Raw genomic sequence first — 7,739 nt, forward strand, 5'->3', positions numbered from 1 at the left:
AGCGCCACCTTCAGGCCCAAGCATCTCCAAACCCTGAGCCTGCAAGGGGTAGGCTGCTGTCTTCTGTCCCGCAATGGGACTGGGGTTTCAGTTGCCCGGTGACAGATTTTGGAGTCCTCTCTGTAACAAATTGGAAGAGGCAGTAAATAGTAATAGAAAGGTTTCTTCTTTTAGTTCAAGGCATTATATTATGTCTACTAAATACTATTTGACACATGGACTGCTGTTTCCTGACAAATAAAATAACACATCTGAAAAATATAGCCAGTTGCCTAATGTGTGCCATGATGCATTCTTAGGCAGCCTTAGAAAGCGGATTGCCAGGTGAATCGGGAATAGGTGTTTGAGTGCTTAGGCCTAGGAACCTGGCATCATTCTCTGTCGCTCTCTCTGACCTTGGGTGAGTTATTTCAACTCTCTTTGATTGTTTTCATTTGTAATGTGGGGGGATGATGCTCTCCACATGGAGTTGTGAGGATTACATGGGATGGCTCAAGACAGGCATCTGGACATAGTAGGAGCTCAAGAGTGGGAGCCATCATCATTGTCATCGTCATCTCCAGAAAACCCTAAGCCAGTGGTTCTCAAACTTCCTAATGCCCCAACCCTTTAATACAGTTCCTCATGTTGTGGTGACCCCCAATTTCATTGTTACAAATTGAACATAATTAAAGCATAGTGATTAATCACAAAAACAATATGTAAGTATATACGTGTTTTCCGATGGTCTTAGGCGACCCCTGTGAAAGGGTCGTTCGACCCCCAAAGGGGTCGCGACCCACAGGTTGAGAACCACTGCCCTAAGGCATCAGGTTTTGTATTAGTCAGGCCTCCCTAGAAAAACAGAACCAACAGGATGTGTAAATGACATATATTTGGATTTTAAGGAAATGGCTGGTGTAATTGCGGGGGTTGCTGGCAAGTCCAAAATTTGCAGGCTGGCTGTCACACTGGAGATTCCAGTGGGAGTTGATGTTGCGGTCTTGAGTCCCAAGGGAGTCTGAAGGTGGAATTCCTTTCCTCTGCCTGGGACCTCATCATTTGCTCTAAGGCTTTGAACTGATTGGCTGAAGTCCATTCATATTTTGGGGGATAATGGGCTTTACTCAGAATCTACTGATTTAAATGTTAATCACATCCAAAAAATACCTTTACAGCAACACGTAGACTGGTGTTTGACCAAACAACTGGCTGCCATGACCCAGCCCTTTGACACATAAAATTAACCACCACAGGTGCCAGCTCTCACTTCAGGAAAAATCATACCTGACCAAGAAGTGAGCCTGGAGATGCAGAAATAACACAAAACGTACAACCAATCCCCTGGGTAGCCTCCCAGAAGCTACCGGAAGTGGTGTGATGGAAAGCACTCCTTGCTCACAGCTGACATCACAGGTTCCAGCCCGCCCCCGCCCCTGGATGAGTGTGTGGTTTTTAGGCAGATCACTAATGTCTCTAAACTTCCTCAGCTGCAACTCATAACAAACACATCTGCTCTGCCTACTGCACATGGTGATTGTGAGAATAAAATGAAGCAACTGTTGGAAAGGGCGTTGAAAGTAAACTGTTAAGTGTCCTAATATAGGGCATTGTCCTACGAGGAACAGAATGTTCTTTATATAGAGTCCAGTTCTTTATACTAAAGTAAAGAAGAGGCAACCCTACGAGGTCATATGTTTGACCTAATTCTAATATGTTAGCTGACATAATCATTAATGTCTTCAATTAAAATCAATTGTCTTGCCTTCTTGGGATTTAGAATGATTTCTTGGATGTGAATTCAATGACCAAGTGGTCCAAACATTAAACGTTTTTCCCCTCTCTCAATGAATTTTCATTGCGTTTGAGCAGAGAGCATTTCATTGCATTGGAACAGGGCTTAAAGCAGCAGGTCCAACAAATGTTGTCGTGGATAACTCATTCATTACAGAGATATTTATGGAGCCCTCACCATGTGCCAGGCACTGCTCCGGGTCCTGGTTGGAGAGGCTTGTGACTTTAAGTGCTGAGCTCAGTCATGGCTCAGCGTAAGTGCTTGATAAATGCCAGCTATTTACTCTTTGTTCAGACATTATTATGTGGCCATTTTTGGAAAAGAATGACAGGATTCATGCTTTAAAATAAAGACAACCTCTGCAGCTTTTTCCACGTTCCCAGACCTACAGCTCAACATCAGGTCATTATCACTCTGAACTCCAGAAGTTGATGTGGAAGTCGAAGTCGGGGCACCAGGAGCCCAGAATAGTGGAGCCCAGAAGACTAAGGCAATCGCTCTTTGGAAAACTTCACCATCAAAGGTAATTGCCCTGTGCTGTCTCTTAGAACACTTCACACTTCATTGGGAAGCTATAAAAACAATTACCAGGTCATTAGTAAAGGTTATTATATTTTTTAAGATCCAAAAGATTCTCCCAGAGTGACCTTAGCAGGCATTTCAGGGAGACACAGTTGCTTTAGTGGAAAGAGTGAGAGCTTTGGAGTGGAAACCGAGAGGCCCTGCACTGGGCACACAGCCTTCTCCAAGCCTCAGTTTCCTCAACCCTGTGCTAGAGCCAGGAGTCCCTGCCCATGTCATTGGGCTGTTGGAGAGCTTGAAATAAAATGGCTTTGGGAATGACACCTAGCACCACCCAGAGCACTTAGAAGGTACTCTGGAGATGCAATTCCTTCCCTTGCCTGACTCCTTGTTGCCTGTGTTTGGGGTCAACATGTCTATATAATAAAGAGCCAGGTCATAAGGACCGAAGGCTCGACCAGACTGGAAGTCAGTGCTGGGTTGTGTGGTGACCCAGCACTGACTGGAGCCGCTGGGGGCGCCCAGACCCAGCACTGACTGCATAGGGGACTGTGGATCAGGCCCAGAGAGAGGCCTGCAGAGAGAGAGAGGCAGGGTCTGATCCATAGCCTCTGTGGCAGCTGTTGATCAGAACTTGCCTCTCTTTCTCTCCCGGCCTGGCCAACAGCACGCCTCCATTTCTCTCCAGGCCTCCACTGGGGCTGCTGATCAGCCCCGCCTTTCTGATCAGGCCCTGTTGATAGGCCCAGAGATGCTGATTGGCATAGAAACTGACCAATCAGAACCAAATCTGGGTGAATGTAAGGAGCCAATGGCTGCCTAGGAGGTGGAGCTTTTGATGCTGACTGGCATAGAAACTGACCAATCAGAACTAAATTGGCTGGCAGAGGAGGGCAGTTGGGGGCAAGATCAAGCAGACAGGCAGAGCGGTTAGGGGCAATCAGGCAGGCAGGCATGCAGGTGAGTGGTTAGGAGCCAGTGGTCCCAGATTGTGAGAGGGGTCCCCAATTGGAGTGGGTGCAGGCTGGGCTGAGGGAACCCCCCCCCATGCATGAATTTCGTGCACTGGACCTCTAGTAAATGGATAAAGCAGGAAGGATTGAAATGGACATTGGATCTATCAGGACAGGCTAGGTTGTAGACTAGGCTGCAATAGTGATCTGAAAACCTCAGCAAATCCATTTAAAACCACCAAGTCCATTTCTCACTCACACCTCCTGTCCATTGTGGGCTGATAAACAAGCTCTACTTCCCAAAGCCACTCAGAAATCTGACAGAGAGAAGCACTATCTTGTCACATGATTCCAAGATCATAGGAGGAAATAAAAGGAGCATGATGAATTATGGTGGCTCTTAAAATCTCTGCCTGGAAGTGATGCACATTAATTCCACTCACACATCACATGGACACACCTGAGATCTATCAGGGTGGCAAGGACTGAAGGTGTAGGAACAGACTAACATATAGGAACATTGACTTCATCCATGTCACACCGTTGGACCAAGGCAATGTTCATATACAATAAAAAGGAGGTGGGACTCTAGCAAAAGTTGAGGCTTTAAATATAATTCATCCTGTCATATCAACTCAAATTATTTTCTTTAATAAATAACTTCCTTTAAACATGCAATCCTTCACTTACTTAATAATTTGGTTACACACCTTTGATGTACCAGGCATCACTCTAGGCTCAGTGAACACTAACTAGTCTCTGCTCCTTATGCAGTGGATCTCCTAGAAGGAAGGCAGACAAAAAAGCAAGTAGTAAATATATACTGTCCTTTCAAAGCATAATAAGTGCTACAAAGAAAAAGAAAGCTTGGTCAGGGAACCCAAGATAACTACAACAAAGTACGAGATTCAAGATGTATGCTTGAGGATGTTGAATGAGTTCAATGGTATCCCCTCAAATTTTATTTTATCTCCCCTCATCCCCTTAATGCTTTCTGGAAGGTAATGCCGCTCAACATCATTGGTTATTATTTATCGGGCTCATATTATATTCCAAAAAATGTGCTAATAACTTTACATATATTATACACTACATATCACTTCATATTCAGTAGATTATGTTTATGCCACATCATACCTATGAGGTGGGTCATTATACTCCCATTTTTGCAATGAAAACAGGCTCTGAGAGGTGATGTCAGAGGTTCTAGAGGTGACTGTTTTGAAATAATGCCAGTGACGACAACTTGAAAGTCATTCGCATTGACTTTACACGAGAGCTACATGTTTTTCCTACTCCTCCTACTGTGGACCTCGGACACTGGGACGTGCTCCACGCTCCTGCTGTTCCAGAGGCCCCATGGGGACAGAAGCTGGAAGCCCTTAGATTAAGGAAGGTCAAAAATATGTAATACCTTAATCAATAAAGAAAGAAAAATAAAATAAAGTGCAGAGCAATCTTCCATTAAAAAAAAAACAAAATAGCCTCCACCAGTACCTGGGGTGATGACATAACCACTGGCAAGGCCTCACCCTTCCTTTGCATCTGCACTGATCTAGAGCATCTATTTATTTACCTTCACCTGTGTAGTTACAGTCAGGAGCAAAGACAGAGCTAGAATAGTGGAGGGTGGGTTAAGAGAGGGGCAGATGACTTTTCATTTACTGAAGCCCCCCACTGGGCCAGAGGCTCTACTGACATACCACCTCTGCTTAACCTTCACAACATACTCATGAGGTAGCCGTGTTTATCCCCAGTTTGCAGACAAGGAAACTGAGGCTCAGAGAAAGAAGGTAGTTTGTTCTAAATCACAGTGTAAGCACCAAAGGTGGGATGAGAGAAACCTACGCACGTTCTACTCATCTGTGCTGACTTATAACTCTCTGTCAGGCCTATGCTTTCTCCCTTTCATTGCCTGAGGGGCAGTCTTTGTCATCAGCAGTTCAGTCCTGCAGGTGGTTCTCAAAATGCACCTGGTCGTTGGTTGTTATTTATCAAGCTCATATTATATTCCAGAAACCATGCTAATGACTTTACATATACTATACACTACAAATCATTTCATAGTCAGTAGATTATGTGTATGCCACACCAAACCTAAGAGGTGGGTCATTATAATCCCATTTTTGCATTGAAATCAGAGGCTCTGAGAGGTGATGTCAGACTCTAAAAACCACCCTTTCACCCACTGTGTCACGTGGCCTTCAGAAACCACACTGCTTTTCCAACAGGCCTGCAGGCTGCTGTCACTCTCTCCTGCAGCCTACCAGGTAGGCTTCCCAAAAGTGAACTTGGTTTGCTGTCCCAGACTCCTTTGAGGATCTGATGAAAAGGATAGAGTCCCTCCCCACAAAAATGCTCATAAAAACATAAATGGGAAAAAAATTACATGCAATACTCTTATTATATTAGAAATGTATTTACTTCATATATGTTTGAAAAAAATTTATTATAAAAAATGAATGATTAATTCCAGGAAGAAAAAAATGCAACAAAATAACATTGTATCTCAAATCAGCTCAAAAATAAATTTCAATTTTAAAAGCATAATGGTGTTGACCTTGAAATAGAACTTGAAACTGCAATATACAGCTTGACATGGTCTGTGCATGACATCTTTCATAGCCAATCAGTTTGACTTTTCCTTTGGAAAATGTTAAATGCTGACTCACAAAAGGATCAGTGTCCCCAAAGCTCTTTGCCAAACGTGGGAAGACTTATGCCAAGGAGCACCAGCATTCTCCAAGACAGGCTTCTCCCATCACGGATCCTATGTATTTGTTAAGCTGCTTTGGAAGGCAAGTAACAAAATATCTAACTAAAGTGATTTAAGTCTTAAGCCTGTATTTCTTCCCTGGGTAATGTGAAGATAGAGAGTTCCAGTGTTAGTTCAGCATGTCCACAATGTCAGAATTCTGAGTCTCTGCAATTCTCTTGGCCTTACCCTCATGGTCACAAGATGGCTGCAGCCACTCCAAACAACACGTCCTCATAGGACATCACATTAAATGAAATGTCGACAATCCCAGGGAGGTGTCGTCATTTCACAGAGGTATTGCTTCAATTTTCTTTTATTAACTGCAAGTCCCAAATAAGCTAGGTCAGATCCACAATACAAGGACTTCTTCAAATCTCTCTACCCATATATGGCTATTTTTTTCTTAAAGGTTGAATAAGCAATTGTGTAAGATAGTTCAACTAAATGATTTTGTCCCAAGACAATACAAGTTTAAACACAGTCCAGCCTTTAAAAATCAAGGCTTCTCATGAAAAGTGTCCAACGTATTTTTAGAATGAACAGTCATAATTTTGTGACACAATAATCATCATGGCTTTTGGGGCAGTGTGAGGAGGGAGTTCTTATGTTTATTGGAAAAAAATTTTTTTAAGATATATGTAAATCTTGCCGAGACCGGTTTGGCTCAGCGGATAGAGCGTCGGCCTGCGGACTGAAGGGTCCCAGGTTCGATTCCGGTCAAGGGCATGTACCTGGGTTGCGGGCACATCCCCAGTGGGGGATGTGCAGGAGGCAGCTGATCGATGTTTCTCTCTCATCGATGTTTCTGGCTCTCTATCTCTCTCCCTTCCTCTCTGTGAAAAATCAATAAAATATATTTTAAAAAAAGATATATGTAAATTTTGACATCATTTCTTTTCATTTATATTTCCCAACTTAAGCTAGGCCCAACATAAGAAAGACACAAGTGCACATTCAATGAGAGGGTGTAATGTCTTCCATTTTTATCAATAGATGCTCCTCTCATCAATAGGAAGTCAGGGTAATCACTGGTGTATCTACTACTAACCATGTATAGTAACATCCTTTCCATCCTACATTTGTTTGCAGTGAAAGCACATCTACACTAATAAAAGAGAAACATGGTAATTAGCGTATGACCGCTACCCTTCCCATTGGCTAATCAGGGAGATATGCAAATTAACTGTCAGCCAAGATGGCGGCCGGCAGCCAGGCAGCTGATGCGAACAGGGAGGCTTGCTTCCTTCAGTGACAGAGGACTCCAACGTTCCCCTGCCTGCCTTGCCGGCCTCTAAGCTTCAGTTGGAAACATTGTAACATTTATAGAAGATAAACAAAACCCCAGAAACCTCCTGTCAGTCAGCCGGGATCTCAGAGCTGGAGTCGCAACATTGTTTCGAATACAGAAAACAAAGGCCAGAAACCTGCTTTCAGCAGCCGAGCCTCAGAGAGAAAGCCGGCTCCCAGCTCCAGTGACAGCCATAGAAGGTAAATAAATGCCAGAATAAAAAAAAAAAGAAAAAAAGGAGAGGTTTGGAGCTTCAGTCGCCCGCCAGCCTGAAAACGGCCCTCAGCCCCTCACCCAGACTGGCCAGGCACCCCAGTGGGGACCCCCACCCTGAAGCAACAAGATGGCGGCTAATTTGCATACTGAAGGCAGGCGGCAGCAGGCAAGGCTGTCTGCGGTCTGGGACCCGGATCTGTGACCCTACCAGGCGGCGGGCAGCGGAGC

Source organism: Myotis brandtii, unplaced genomic scaffold (assembly GCF_000412655.1).
Source record: "Myotis brandtii unplaced genomic scaffold, ASM41265v1 scaffold525, whole genome shotgun sequence".
Classification (NCBI taxonomy): Eukaryota; Metazoa; Chordata; class Mammalia; order Chiroptera; family Vespertilionidae; genus Myotis; species Myotis brandtii.